General features: G+C 44.0%; 1 pseudogene; it reads left to right on the top strand.

Moving 5' to 3' along the window:
- The first annotated feature begins 747 nt into the window (after positions 1–747).
- Positions 748–15,738, top strand: LOC129032867 (FYVE, RhoGEF and PH domain-containing protein 5-like; annotated as a pseudogene).
- The last annotated feature ends 287 nt before the right edge of the window (positions 15,739–16,025 follow it).

Raw genomic sequence — 16,025 nt, 5'->3', positions numbered from 1 at the left:
ACGTCACAGACAGGCCTCGCTCCCTTCTCAGGAGCCCCACCTGACTGAGGCTTGGCTGGACACAATCCTGAAGCATGCAGATTCCAGACATGACCCCCAGCAGAAGCACACATCACTGTTTCAAACCTTTGGTGTGTCATTCGTGAAGGGATGAAATGACAGCTATTCAATCATAGTACTCCAAAGGTCCCTGGCTCTACCCTCCAGTTATTCTAACTCAACTGTGAGTTCTCAGCAGAGGCTGTCTTCTCTTGATCCTAGGAGACCCTGCCGTCTGCAGTGCTATGCGTGTAGCTAGTGGGTACCCAATGGAGTAGCTGTAGAAGGAAGGATGTAAGCTCCATGAGGGCAGGAGGGAGGGTGACGGCAAGTTCAGCCTTTTCTCGTGGTCGCTGGCTCATAGAAAGTGTATATCAGCAGCTGCTGGATGAATGAATGCACTGACCTGGACACGTCATTTGAGGAGCACAGGATTTCATTTGGTTGATTTTCGTTAGTTGCGCTGCGTGTAGAAGAAAGGTCTGTTCACTTTGTTTACAGAATGAATCTTTAGTGGAAAATCAAGGGGTTTTAAAGATTCTGGTGGAGGGCATAAGCCTAAGACAAAGCACGGGAGGTGGGCTTCACATGGGCGGACAGAACCATCTGCAGCGTCCCCTGCAAGTGGTGTGTAGGAGACTCTGAATGGAAACAAAGTTTATCATACTTTTTCTCCTTTTCTTTATTTTTGTCCTCTAGATTCGCCAAAACCACCTGTTGCTCCCAAGCCAAAGACTACCAGTCCACTGACGCCAGTGACCGCGCCCAAATTTCCTTCCTCAGCCAGGCCCGAGAGTCTTCACAGTCCAAACTCCATGTTCAGGGGTCCGAAGCCCCCCATTGCCCCCAAGCCCAGGCTGACTGCCCCAAACGAGTGGAGAGCCAGTGTGTACCTGAATGACAGCTTGAACAAATGCAGCAACGGGCGGCTGCTCTGTGTAGACAGGGGGCTTGATGAGGGGCCCCGGTCCGTCCCAAAGTGCTCTGAGTCAGAGACTGACAAGAATTACATTGTGGTCCCCAGGGCTCCGCTGAGGGAGGACGAACCCAAGGATGGGGGCAGTGTGGGGAACAAAGCCCTCATGTCTCCTGAGGCCTCTGGGGAAGAGGAAGAGGAGCATGAGGAGGGAGGCGAGGCATGTGGCCTGCAGAGGATGGGAGCTGGTGAGGATTCAGCGGCAACTGTTGCCCCAGCTGCAGTATTGCTGAGTAGGGAGGGTGAGGAAGGCACAGACCTCACTCCTGAGGACCAAGGAGAGGGCTGTGGCGATGAGCCAGGGACACAGGAGCAGGTGTCCAGAAGTGAGGAGGAAGAGAAGCTGGTGCAGCCACACAGGGAGTGCAGCCTGGAGGACAGTGGGCCTTGGGCTGGAGAGGGGGTCTTCCAGAGCGACCTCCTCCTGCCTCACATCCATGGAGAGGACCACGAGCCCCCCGACACCCCCGGGGAGGCAGAGGAGGATGATGAGGAAGGCTGTGACAGGACAGACCCAGCAGGGGCACATGAGGGTTTGGGTCCTGACAGGCCCACTGAGGACATGCGACAGGATGCTGAGGACGCCAGTGAGGAGCCCCCTGAGAAGGAGGAGCCGGCCGGGGTCCAGGAGGCAGAGACGGCCACGGACAACCCTGAGGTTCTTGAGGAGGGATATGAAGAGGCCACAGGCGTCATAGGTGGGGAGCAGGTTGACCTCGGTGAACTACCTGACCACGAGGAGAAAACCAACCAAAAAGTGGCAGCTGCCACCCTGGAGGACCACCCACAGGATGAGCCTGCTGAGGAGAGCTGCCAGATCGTCCTTTTCCAGAACAACTGCATGAACAACTTTGTGACTTCCCTCACAGGAAGCCCCTATGAGTTCTTCCCAACCAAGAGCACCTCTTTTGGCAGCGAGAGCTGTTCTCCTCTTTCTGAGTCAGTGAAAAGCTTAGAATCAGAGCAGGCACCAAAGTTGGGGCTGTGTGCGGAGGAGGACCCCGTGGTTGGGGCTTTGTGTGGCCAGTGTGGATCCCTGCAAGATGGAGCGGCAGAGGGTCCCACAGCCCCTGATATGGTGGTCCTGCCGAAGGAGGAGGAGGAGGAAGGAGAGGGGAGGAGGAGGAGGAGAAGGAGGTCATTGTGGATGACATGCTGGCCAACCCCTAAGTGATGGGAGTGGGCCTGCCGGGAGGATGAGGGGGAGGAGGAGGAGGAGTTTGTGGGAGGAGTTCGTGGATGACACGCTGGCCAACCCCTATGTGATGGGAGTGGGCCTGCCGGTCTGGCAGCCCCTGGAGAAGGAGGGCAGGCTGCATTGGATGCCGTAGGTGGTTATGGCTCAAAAGAAGAAATGAACTGTGAAGGAGAGGGCAGCCTGGTCTCTGTGGACAGGAAGAACATCAGCACAAGGGCCCGGCCCCACTCTGGGAAGGTGGCCAGAAACCACCCCAGAAACTGCCCCCAAAGAAACCAGATCTGAGGCAGGTTCCTCAGCCCCTGGCATCGGAGGTGCCGCAGAGGAGGCAGGAAAGAGCTTTTGTCAGTGAAGGGAGCCCCTGGAAGCCAGCAGGGCCTTGCCAGCAAAGCCCAGGGCCTTCACTTTATACCCTCGGTCTTTCTCCATGGAAGGCCAAGAGATTCCTGTTCCCATCTCTGTGTATTGGGAGCCAGAAGGCTCGGAGTTAGATGACCACAGGATAAAGAGGAAAGAGGAACTTCTGTCTGTCGTGTCTGCGAGTTTCTCCCAGAGAAACCACCTTCCGTCCAGTGGCACCTCCACGCCTTCTTCCATGGTCGACATCGCACCTCCTTTCGACCTGGCCTGCATCACCAAGAAGCCCATCACAAAGAGCTCTCCCTCGCTCCTGATCGAGAGCGACTCCCTGGACAAGTACAAGAAGAAGTCATCCTTTAAGTGGTTCCTGGCACTGATGTTTAAGAAGATGGAGAGGCCAGGCATGGTGGCTCATGCCTGTCATCCCAGCACTTTGGGAAGCTGAGGCGAGCAGATCACCTAAGGTCAGGAGTTCAAGAGCAGCCTGGTCAACATGGTGAAACCCCATCTCTACTAAAAATACAAAAATTAGCCAGGCATGGTGGTGTGCACCTGTAATCCCAGCTACTTGGGAGGCTGAAACAGGAGAATTGCTCGAACCTGGGAGGCGGAGGTTGCAGTGAGCCAAGATTGTGCCATTGCACTCCAGCCTGGGCAACAAGAGTGAGACTCCAACTCAAAAAAAAAGAAGACAGAGAGTAAATTGCATGTGAAGGTGTCTTCCTCCAGGTCCCTCTTCAGAATCCAGCTGCCACAGGCCTTCTAGGAAAGTCAACCAGAGAAGCCTCAGTAACTCCCCTCAGCTTAAGTCTCAAACTGGGAAGCTCCAGGCTTCTGAATACCCCTCATCTCTCATCTTTTATAGAGATGACAAGAGGAAAGGTGTCCCCTTCAGCAGGACAGTGTCCAGAGTAGAGTCTTTCGAAGACCGCCCCTGACCGCCCTTTCTGCCCTTGCCACTGGCCAAGCCACTATCTCCTTCCCCAGCGCTGACCATTCAGACTATGAGAACATTCCAACCATGAACTCGGACTATGAGAATATCCAGATTCTGCCCCGGAGGCCTGCAGGGCTGGTGTGTTCAGGAAGCTGTTTGGAGATCAGAGCAGAGCCCTGTCCACAGCAAATGAAAATGATGGCTACGTGGACATGAGCAGCTTCAACACCTTTAAGAACAATCAGCAGAGCACAGACCAGGACGTAGAAAGGTACCTGACATTCTATTTCCTTTCTTGTTTGGTAGCTGTAACTATTCAAAAGGCAGCGTGGGTGTGGGGGACAGATGGACTTGCTTTCCAGCCTCAGGCTCTGTTTCCCACTAGCTGCACTGACTTGGGGTGAGTGGCTTTACATCTCTGAGCCCTAGTTACTTCATCCATGAAATAGGACTCATGCTACCTCACATTAGATATTTAAGAATATCAGAGTAGATATTCTATGTGAAATCAGTGTATAAAATGCAAAATATGGTACATGTAAGAGCATTTTTTTTTTTGAGACAGAGTCTCACTCTGTCGCCCAGGCTGGAGTGCAGTGGCACCATGTCAGCTCACTGCAAACTCCGTCTCCTGGGTTCAAGCAATTCTCCTGCCTCAGCCTCCCGAGTAGCTTGGATTACAGGCACCCACCATCATGCACAGCTAATTTTTATATTTTTAGTAGAGACAGGGTTTCACCATGTTGGCCAGGCTGGTCTCGAACTCCTGACCTCAGGTGATCCGCCCACTTTGGCTTCCTAAAGACAGCATTTTTATTTACATTATTTGGGGGACAGTTATATCTCCTCGGTAGATGGCTTTGTGACTCCACTCTCAGAGGGGAACCAAGAGAGAAAGTTTTGGAATCTTGCCAAACTAAATATCTTTTTTTTTTTTTTTGAGATGGAGTCTCACTCTGTTGCCCAGGCTGGAGTGCAGTGGAGCGATCTTGGCTCACTGCAACCTCTGCCACCCGGGTTCAAGTGATTCTCCTGCCTCAGCCTCCCAAGTAGCGGGGATTACAGGTGTCTGCCATCGCACCTGGCTAATTTTTGTATTTTTTTAGTAGAGACAGGGTTTCACCATGTTGGCCAGGCTGGTCTTGAACTCCTGACCTCGTGATCTACCTGCCTCGGCCTCCCAAAGTGCTGGGATTACAGGCATGAGCCACCATGCCTGGCCCCAAACTAAATATCTTTCACCATCAGGAAAATAGCCTAAATTGAGATTGATACTTTTTATTGAGTAAATATACACTGTATTCAGTAAGGAACTAGAAACTAAATTTTATTTGAATTGTTTAAGGAGCTAATGGTGTGGCTTACGCCTGAAATCCCATCACTTTGGGAGGCCGAGGCGAGTGGATCACTTGAGTTCAGGAGTTTGAGACTAGCCTGGCCAACATGGTGAAACCTTGTCTCTACTAAAAATATAAAAATGAGCCAGGTGTGGTGGCCGGCACCTGTAATCCCAGCTACTCAGGAGGCTGAGGCATGAGAATTGCTTGAACCCTGGAGGTGGAGGTTGCAGTGAGCCAAGACTGCGCCACTGTACTCCAGCCTGGGCAACAGAGCGAGACTCAGTTTCAAAAAAAAAAAAAAGAGCTAATGGTGCTGTTACAGGAAAGGGGTCCCAATCCAGACCCTAAGAGGCGGTTCTTGGATCTTAAGCAGGAAAGAATTTACGGTGAGTCTCTACAGTGCCAAATAAAAGCAACTTTATTAAGAAAGTAAAGTAGTGAAAGCACAGCTACTCCATAGAAAGAGTAGGGCGTTCCTGAAAGAGGAGGAATGCGTCCACCGTAGGTACAATACTTTTGTGTGTGTGTGTGTATATGTGTGTTTGTATATATGTGTATATATATATACACACACACAAGCATTGTATATATTTTATATGCACATATAAAATATATATACATAAAAATATATATTTTATCCTATACATATATGATTAAAAAGATTCTTGGGAGATGTGCTCTGCTACAAGGGTTTGTGATAAAGGATTAATTTTTTTAACTAGTATATTTTGCAAGAATTAATATTATTTTTAAAGCAAAATTAGGAATGCTTTTGTTCTCCAGATATCAGAATATCTGGACACTCCCAAGTCTGGTCTGTTTAGTAAACGTTATTAATTTGTTCCCTTAACTGTAAACATCTGGAGGCTAGGAATGTCTAACCTTTTGGGAACGCAGTCCAGCAAGTCTCAGCCTCATTTTCCTAGCCCTCACTCGAAATGGAGTTGCTCTGGTTTGAATGCCTCTGACATATCTCCCCCCTCCCTTTACAAAAGGACCCTTAATCCTGGGGGTTGCAGAGGGACGAAGATTTGTCTTCTCTAACTTTTTCAGGCTGAATAGGGGCGATGATATTCCTGCCTAAATTAGGGTCTCTTGCATTCAGGGTAGGGAGAAGCTCAGTTAGGGAGCGTTGGTATATTTAAGGTTGTTTATAATTCCCGAGTTCCGACAAAAGGTGATGTCTGGAAGATTAATAAGTGTTCGATGTAAGAAAGCATTGAGTGAGCTTGTCTTGCATTTCTACACAAAGAGTACAACTGCAATATATTCCACAACAGCAAAGCAAAATAAGTAAAATTATTCCAAGTAAACTAAACAGGGGCAGGAATATCATCGCCCCTGTTCAGCCTGGGTCCTGGCCCAAGAACTGGGCAGTTGTTGGAACCAGGCCGATAAAGGGTTGACTGATAGTGCATTCATGGCAGAGATATGAGTGTCTAAAGCTTTCTTTTTTTTTTTTTTCTTGAGATGGAGTCTCTGTCTGTCACCGAGGCTGGAGTTCAGTGGCGCAATCTCTGCTCACTGCAAGCTCCGCCTCCCGGGTTCACGCCATTCTCCTGCCTCAGCCTCCCAAGTAGCTGGGACTACAGGCACCCGCCACCACGCCCAGCTAATTTTTTGTATTTTTAGTAGAGACGGGGTTTCACTGTGTTAGCCAGGATGGTCTCAGTCTCCTGACCTCATGATCCACCCGCCTCGGCCTCCCAAAGTGCTGGGATTATAGGCATGAGCCACCGTGCCCAGCCGTCTAAAGCTTTTATAGTCTGGGTAATATTATGTGAATAGTCTGGAACATACACACAACATTCGGTTTTGATTAAAGCACAAGATCCCCCCTTGGGCTGCTGTTAAAATGTCCAAAGCCATATGGTTTTGTAAGACTACCTGCCTAATCGGAGAAGTTTCCTCAGGAGGGTAAGGGCCTGGGGTGTGTTATTGAAAACTGCAGCCGCAGGCTTCAGTAACAAGGCTTCAACTTGTAACTCGATACTGATTGTAGCTACCTATGGGGAAAATACAGCCATTGAATAGAACCATTTTGTTGCCTATGGTGAGCTTTCACAATTTCCCAGTTAGATGGGAGAGAGTCCAATTTGGTGAGGATAGATCTCCGGAGGTAAGGATGACCACATGTACACCTTTTAGTCCAGTTATAAGCTAAGTATGGCGAGCCATGAGTTCTGCAAGCCCATAACCATCCCAAGGAGAAGGGTAGGCACTTATTTTTGATAAGTTATCTTGCCATCCCATCCACATTTGGTCTGTTAAAATAAGGGTCTGTTTACATTGTTGAGGTGACAGCCATCCCATATTATGGTTCCAGTTTGGTGGTGACTGTTGTGCCTTTTAAAACATAGAGGTGCTTTGCCTGATACCTGCACTTGAACAGCTGTCATTTGCCCAAGTTCATTATGTATAGCATAACCTAAAGTTGGGGTGGAGTTTAGCTGTTTTTTAATTAGATTAAAAAGGTGCTGTTTTGTTTCTTCATAGGAGGGGAAGGGGCTAAGGCCCATGCGGCTATGATACATGGGAAAAGAGGGGCTATGTTTATAATGTTTAGTTTTCCAATCATAATAAAATCCCCATAAACTTAGGTTGGCCAGTTGAATATGCCAGGGCCACCCGGAAGTGGAGGAAAGGAGCAATTTTCCACGTACCCAACAGTTTGATTTTGTAGAGAGGCCAAAGTCTGTGCCCACTCAGTAAATAAAATACTCTCTGCCTGATTCCAACTTATACCCAAAAGTAGAATGCCAATCCATATCTTTATGTTACCCATCTCTTGTATTTTTTTTGAACAGGAGTTGGAGGTCACTGATTGGCTTACAGGAATAAATGTGATTAGTCTTTCGTGTTCCGTCGGCCTGTGGGACTTTTTATAAGAGACGAGTTTAATTTGAGATAGGTGGACCCAGCTGTTTATTTTCAGAAGTTTAACTGCAGTTAGTGTACTTAGGATAACTTGATAAGGTCCCTTACATTTTGGGGAAAGTTGATCTGCTGGGGATCTTTTCTTTCATGTTTTCAATAGGACCCAATCTTCTGGCTGGTTGTAACAAAATTCTCTTTCTTAGTGAGGGAAGGGAGTATTTGATTTCCATATTTAAGGAGTGCTTTTTGCACTTATCCTAAGTTGATTACATAATTTTTTAGCTTGAAAGTATTTATATTTATTAGGAGGTCTGTAGTTAAGAAAGGCCTTTCATACATTATTTTAAAAGGGCTGAGCTGCAGATTTCCCTTTGGGGTCACTTGAACTCGTAATAAGGCTGCAGGTAATAAATACAGCCGGGTTTCTGATGTTTCTTGTCATAGTTTAGCAAGAGTTCTTTATATTTTTACCTTTCCATAAGTTATTGGGGCACAGGTGGTATTTGATTACATAAGTTCTTTGGTGGTGATTTGTGAGATTTTGGTGCACCCATCACCCGAGCAGCGTACACTGCACCATATTTGTAGTCTTTTATCCCCCGCCCCCTCCCACTCTTCCCCTCAAGTGTCCAAAGTCCCTTGTATCATTCTTATGCCTTTGTGTCCTCATAGCTTAGCTCCCACAAAGCAGTGAGAACATATGATGTTTGGTTTTCCATTCCTGAGTTACTTCACTTAGCATAATAGTCTCCTGTCTCATCCAGGTCACTGCAAATGCTGTCAATTCATTTCTTTTTATGGCTGCATAGTATTCCATCGTATGTATATAAAAAATAAACTGTGATTATATATAATAAACTGTGATATATATATATCACAGTTTGGTAATATGGTATTATTTGATATATATTATATATATAAACTGATATATATAAAATAAACTGTGATATGTATATATCACAGTTTGGTAATATGGTGTTATTTGGTATATATATTATATATAATAAACTGTGATATATATCACAGTTTGGTAATATGGTATTATTTGGTATATATTTGGTGTGTATATATATATGTATATATACACACATACACACACACACACACACACACACACACATATATACCAAATATATATATATCACAGTTTCTTTATCCACTCACTGATTGGTGGGCATTTGGGTTGGTTCCACAATTTTGCAATGGTAAACTGTGCTGCTATAAACATGTGTGTGCAAGTATCTTTTCTGAATAATGACTTCTTTTCCTCTGGGTAGATACCTAGTAGTGGGATTGTTGGATCAAATGGTAGTTCTGCTTAAGGAATCTCCACACTGTTTTCCATAGCAGCTGTACTAGTTTACATTCCCACCAGCAGTGTAGAAGTGTTCCCTTTTCACTGCATCCACACCAACATCTAATTTTTTTTTTGTGGTGGGTTGTCGGGGGGTTGTTATGGCCATTCTTGCAGGAGTAAAGTGGTATCACATTGTGGTTTTGATTTGCATTTCCCTGATCATTAGTGATGTTGAACATTTCTTCATATGTTTATTGGCCATTTGTATATCTTCTTTTGAGAATTGTCTATTCATATCCTTAGCCCACTTTTTGATGGGATTGTTGGTTTTTCTTACTGATTTGTTTGAGTTCCCTGTAGATTCCAGATATTAGTTCTTTGTTGGATGTATAGATTGTGAAGATTTTCTCCCACACCATGGGTTGTCTGTTTACTCTGCTGACTGTTCCTTTTGCCATGCAAAAGCTCTTTAGTTTAATTAGGTCCCAGCTATTTATCTTTGTTTTTATTGCATTTGCTTTTGGGTTCTTGGTCATGAAATCCTTACCTAAGCCAATGTCCAGAAAGGTTTTTCCAATGTTATCTTCTAGAATTTTTATAGTTTCAGGTCTTAAGTTTAAGTCCTTAATTTATCTTGAGTTGATTTTTTGTATAAGGTGAGAGATGAGGATCCAGTTTTGGTCTCCTACATGTGGCTAGCCAATTATCCCAGCACCATTTGTGGAAAAGGGTGCCCTTTCCCCACTTTATGATTTTGTTTGCTTTGTTGAAGATCAGTTGGCTGTAAGTATTTGGGTTTATTTCTAGGTTCTCTATTCTGTTCCATTGATCTATGTGCCTATGTTTATAACAGTACCATCCTGTTTTGGTGACTATGGCTGTGTAGTATAGCTTGAAATCAGGTAATGTGATGCCCCCAGATTTGTTCTTTTTACTTAGTCTTGCTTTGGCTATGCAGGCTCTTTTTTGGTTCCATATGAATTTTAGAATTGTTTTTTTTCTAACCCTGTGAAGAATGATGGTGGTATTTTGATGGGGATTGCGTTGAATTTGTAGATTGCTTTTGGCAGTATGGCCATTTTTTCAATATTGATTCTACCCATCCATGAGCATGGGATGTGTTTCCATTTGTTTGTGTCTTTCAGCAGTGTTTTGTAGTTTTCCTTATAGAGGTCTTTCGACTCCTTTGTTAGGTATATTCCTAAGTATTTTATTTATTTATTTTTGCTGCTACTGTAAAAGGGATTGAGTTCTTGATTTGATTCTCCACTTGGTTGCTGTTGGTGTATAGAAGAGCTACTGATTTGTGTACATTAATCTTGTATCTGGAAACTTTGCTGGATTCTTTTGTCAGTTCTAGGAGCTTTCTGGAGGAATCCTTAGGGTTTTTAAGGTAAACAATCATATCATCCACAAACAGTGACAGTTTGACTTCCTTTTTCCCTATTTGAATGCTGTTTATTTCTTTCTCTGGTCTGATTGGTCTGGCTAGGACTTCCAGTACAGTAAAGAAGAGTGGTGAGAGTGGGCATCCTTGTCTTTTCCCATTCTCAGAGAGAATGCTTTCAACTTTTCTGTGTTCAGTATTATGTTGGCTGTGGGTTTGTCATAGATGGCTTTTATTACTTTAAGATATGTCCCTTGTATGCTGATTTTGCTGAGAGTTTTAATAATAAAGAGATGCTGGATTTTGTTGAATGCTTTTTCTGCATCGATTGAGATGACCATGTGATTTTTGTTTTTAATTCTGTTCATGTGCTGTATTACATTTATTGACTTGCATATGTTAAACCATCCCTGCATCCCTGGTATGAAACCCACGTGATCATGGTAAATTATCTTTTTGATATGTTGTTGGATTCAGTTAGCTAGTATTTTAGCATCGATGTTCATCAAGGATATTGGTCTGTAGTTTCCTTTCTTGGTTGTGTCCTTTCCTGGTTTTGGTATTAGGGTGATGCTGGCTTCATAGAATGAATTAGGGAGAGTTCCTTCTTTCTCTATCTTGTGGAATAGTGTCAAAAAGATTGGTACCAATTCTTCTTTGAATGTCTGGTAGAATTCTGCTGTGAATCCTTCTGGTCCTGGACCTTTTTGGTTGGTAATTTTTAAATTACCATTTCAATCTCACTGCTTGTTGGTCTGTTCAGGGTATCTAATTCTTCCTCATTTAAGCTAGGAGGGTTGTATTTTTCCAGGAAGTTATCCATCTCTTCTAGGTTTTCTAGTTTATGTGCATAAAGGTGTTCATAGTAGTCTTGAATGATCTTTTGTATTTCAGTGGTGTCAGCTGTAATATCTCCTGTTTCATTTCTTAGGTTGTTTGGATTTTATCTCTTCTTTCCTTAGTTAATCTTACTAATGGTCTATCAATTTTATTTATCTTTTCAAAGAACTAGCTTTCTGTTTCATATATCTTTTGTAATTTTTTTTGTTCCAATTTTATTTAATTCTGCTCTGATCTTGGTTATTTCCTTTCTTCTGTTGGGTTTGGATTGGGTTTGTTCTAGTTTCTCTATTTACTTGAGGTGTGACTTTAGATTGTCTGTGCTCTTTTAGACTTTTTGATGTAGGCATTTAGGGCTGTGAACTTTCCTCTTAGCACCACCTTAGCTGTATCCCAGAGGTTTTGATAGGTTGTGTCATTATTGTCATTCAGTTTGAAGAATTTTTAAATTTCCATCTTGATTTCATTTTTGACCCAATGCTCATTCAGGAGCAGGTTATTTAATTTCCGTATATTTGCATGGTTTTGAAGGTTCCTTTTGGAGTTGATTTCCAGGTTTTTTCCACTGTAGTCTGAGAGAGTGCTTGATACAATTTCAATTTTCTTAAATTTATTGAGGCTCATTTTATGGCCTATCACATGGTCTATCTTGGAGAAAGTTTTGTGCGCTGTTGAATAGAATGTGTATTATGCTGTTGTTGGATGAAATGTTCTGTATATTTGTTAAGTCCATTTGTTCTAAGGTATAGTTTAAATCCATTGTTTGTTTGTTGCCTTTCTCTCTTGATGACCTGCCTAGTGCTGTCAGTGGAGTATTTTAAAGTCCCCTACTATTATTGTGTTGCTGTCTATCTCATTTCTTAGGTCTATTAGTAATTGTTTTATAAATTTGGGAGCTCCAGTGTTAGGTGCATATATGTTTATGATTGTGATATTTTCGTGTTGGACAAGGCCTTTACCATTATATAATGCCCCTCTTTGTCTCTTTTAACCACTGTTGCTTTAAAGTTTGTTTTGTCTGATATAAGAATAGCTACCCCTGCTTGCTTTTGGTACCCATTTGCATTAAATACCTTTTTCCATGCTTGTACTTTAAGTTTATGTGAGTCCTTGTGTGTTGGGTGAGTCTCCTGAAGGCAGTAGATAGTTGGTTGGTGAGTTCTTATCCATTCTGTGGTTCTGTATCTTTTAAGTGGAGCATTTTGATATTTACATTCAATGTTAGTATTGAATTGTGAGGTACCATTGCATTCATCTTGCTCTTTGTTGCCCATGTAATTTGTTTTTGTTGTTGTTGTTTTGTTTTATTTTTGTTTTTTAACTTGTATTTTTGTTTTATAGATCCTGTGTGATTTATGCTTTAAAAAGGTTCTTTTTTGATGTGTTTTCAGGATTTATTTCAAGATTTAGAGTTCCTTTTAGCAGTTCTTGTAGTGGAGGTTTGGTAATGGCAAATTCTCTTAGCATTTGTTTGTTGGAAAGTGACTGTATCTTTCCTTCATATATGATGCTTAGTTTTGCTGGATACAAAATTCTTGGCTGGTAATTGTTTTGTTTGATGAGACTGAAGATAGGGCCCCAATCCCTTCTAGCTTGTAGGCTTCCTGCTGAGAAATCCACTGTTAACCTGATAGGTTTTCCTTTATGGGCTACCTGGTGCTTCTATCTCACATCTCTTAAGGTTCTCTCCTTTGTCTTAACTTTGGGTAACCTGATGACAATGTGCCTAGGTGAAGATCTTTTTGCTATGAATTTCCTGGGGTTTTTTTGTGCTTCTTATATTTGGATGTCTAGGTCTCTAGCAAGGCCAGGGAAGTTTTCCTCGATTATTCCCCCAAATATGTTTTCCAAGCTTTTAGAATTGTCTTCTTCCTCTGGAACACCAATTATTCTTAGGTTTGGTCATTTAACATAATCCCAGACTTCTTGGAGGCTTTGTTCATATTTTCTTATTCTTTTTTCTTTGTCTTTGTTGGATTGGGTTAATTCGAAGACCTTGTCTTCCAGCTCTGAATTTCTTTCTTCTACTTGTTCAATTCTATTGCTGAGACTTTCCAGAGCATTTCACATTCTAAAAGTGTGTCCAAAATTTCCTTACTTTTTGATTGTTTTTTCTTTGAGCTATCTATTTCCTTGAATATTTTTCCCTTCACTTCTTGTATCATTTTTAGGATTTCCTCACATTGGGCTTTGCTTTTCTCTGGTGTCTCCCTGATTAGCTTAATAACTAACCTCCTGAATTCTTTTTCAGGTAAATCAGGGATTTCCTCTCAGTTTGGGTCCATTGCTGGTGAACTAGTGTGATTTCTGGGGGGTGTTGAAGAGCCTTATTTTGTCATATTACCAGGGTTGGTTTTCTGGTTCCTTCTCATTTGAGTAAGCTCTGTCAGAGAGAAGGTCTAGGGCTGAAGACTGTTGTTCAGACTTTTTTGTCCCATGCAGTATTCCCTTGATGTAGTAGTCTCCCCCTTTTTCTGTGGATGTGGCTTCCTGTGAGCTGAACTGCAGTGATTGTTATCTCTCTTCTGGGTCTAGCCACCCAGCAAGTCTACCCAGCTCTGGGCTGGTACTGGGGGTTGTCTATAAAGAGTCTTGTGATGTGAACCATCTATGGGGCTCTCAGCCATGGATACTAGTGCCTGTTCTGGTGGAGGTTGCAGAGGATACAATGGACTCTATGAGGGTCCTTAGCTTTGGTGGTTTAGTGCTCTATTTTTGTGCTGGTTGGCCTCCTGCAAGGAGGTACTGTTTTCCTTAAATGCCCTTTGTTTTCTGCTACTACGGTGGATAGGGAAGGACCATCAGGTGTGGGTGGGGGTAGGAGTGTCTGAGCTCACACTGTCCTTGGGCAGGTCTTGCTGTGGCTGCTGTGGGGGATGGAAGTGAGATTCCCAGGTCACTGGAGTTGTGTACCTAGGAGGATTATGGCTGCCTCTGCTGAGTCATGCAGGTTGTCAGGGAAGTGGGGGAAAGCCAGCAGTGACAGGCCTTACACAGCTCCCAAGCAAACAGAAGGGCCAGTCTCACTCCCACTGTGTGTTCCCCAACAGCCCGGAGTCTGTTTCCAGGCAGAGGGCAAAACGGGCTTGAAAACTTGCCAGAGGCTTTCTGCCTCCCAGCTGAGACAGAAAGGGGATTTAGTTCTTCCCCCTGCCTGTGAAGTCTGCCAGGTTCGCACCCTCCCCCTACTTCTTGCCAGGAGGCTTCTTGCCCCGTTCAAATTGTTACAAAGCTCAGCTAGAGAATTCCTTCTCCCTGCGGAGTTTTACCCCCTGCCTCTCTGGCCACCCTTCTGCGGGATCCCTGTGGTGTCAGGTAGGAATGGGCTGTGGTGTCAGGTAGGAATGGGCTGTTTGGGGACCCAGTGAGCTCCCAGGACCTTTCTGCTGCTTCCTCTACCCCTGTATTTTGCTCGGCTCTCTAACTTGACTCAGCTCCAGGTAAAGTCAGAAACTTCTCCCACAAACAGAACTTCAGCTTCTCCAGTGGGGGCGTGTGTTTGGGAGAGGAGAGTCTCCCTTTCCCACTTCTGCAGTTGGGGTACTCACAGTATTTGGGGGGTCTCCCAGGTCCTGCAGGAGCACTGCTTCCTTCAGAGGGACTGTGGGTCCTCTCAGGATTGCTGGTTTGTTCTTGCAGTGGATCTGGAGCTAAAATTCACAACGCAAGCCTGCATGCTACTCTGTCCAGAGCTCCTATTTAGTCCTCAAGAGTTCTTTTTAGAGTTTGATTAGCTCTTTCTACTTTCCCTGAAGACTGTGGCCTCCACTCCAAGTGAAGGCAGTATTGAATTTCTAAGGCTGAAAATATGTTTTGGGTAATTGTTGCTGTGAAAGATGGACCATTATCACTCTGTAAGCTCTTAGGCAGCCCAAGTCTAGGAATTATTTCCTTTAGTAGGAGTTTAGAAACCTCAATTGACTTTTCAGACTGCATAGGAAAAGCCTCAATCCCACTGGTAAAAGTGTCAACAAATACTAATAAATATTTAAACCCTTTACATGGGGGCATTTGAGTATAATTTATTTGCCAGTCTTTACCAGCGTATGTTGCCCTATGCTGAACAGGCCTTACTAGAGGAGGAGATAAAGATTGGTTATTTGGGTTATTCTGGGCACAGAGTTCACAGGCCTGAGTTACCTGCTTTACTATTTTAAGAAAGCTTTTTCCTATAAAAAGCTGAGACATGAATTGAAACAGGGCATCTCTTCCCAAATGAGTAAAGTCATGCAAATGCTTAACTGTTTTCCACTGATTAGCACCTGGTATTAACAGTTTGTTGTTATTAATAAGCCAACCAAAAGGATCTTGAATTAAACCCTGACCTTTAGCCCATTGTCATTCCTCTTTAGTGTAAGAATTCTGTCATGACCGTGGCTGAGGGCACTAACATGCTGACAAGTTCAGCTGGCTCCTTTAACACTGCTGCCTTAGCAGCTGCGTCTGCAAAGGAGTTTCCCTTAGCCGCACTGGAGTCTCCTTTTTGATGTCCTCTGCAATGGATTACAGCTACTTTCTTGGGCAGCAAAACAGCATTCAATAGATTCAGAATTTTTTAATGATGTTTTATAGGGGAACCGTTAGCAGTTAGGAGTCCCCGTTCCTTCCAGATAGCAGCATGAACATGAAGTACCAGAAAGGCATACTTAGAATCAGTGTGTTAATTCTTAAGTCCTTTCCCAATTGCAGGGCTCTAATAAGAGCTATTAATTCTGCATTTTTAGCTGAGGTAGAAGCTGGTAAGGCCCGGGATTCAATTATCTCATGTTGACTG

The sequence above is a fragment of the Pongo pygmaeus genome, chromosome 2 (assembly GCF_028885625.2).
Source record: "Pongo pygmaeus isolate AG05252 chromosome 2, NHGRI_mPonPyg2-v2.0_pri, whole genome shotgun sequence".
Lineage (NCBI taxonomy): Eukaryota > Metazoa > Chordata > Mammalia > Primates > Hominidae > Pongo > Pongo pygmaeus.
The sequence above is the reverse complement of the archived record's forward strand: the minus strand, read 5'-3'. Positions and strand labels throughout refer to the sequence as shown.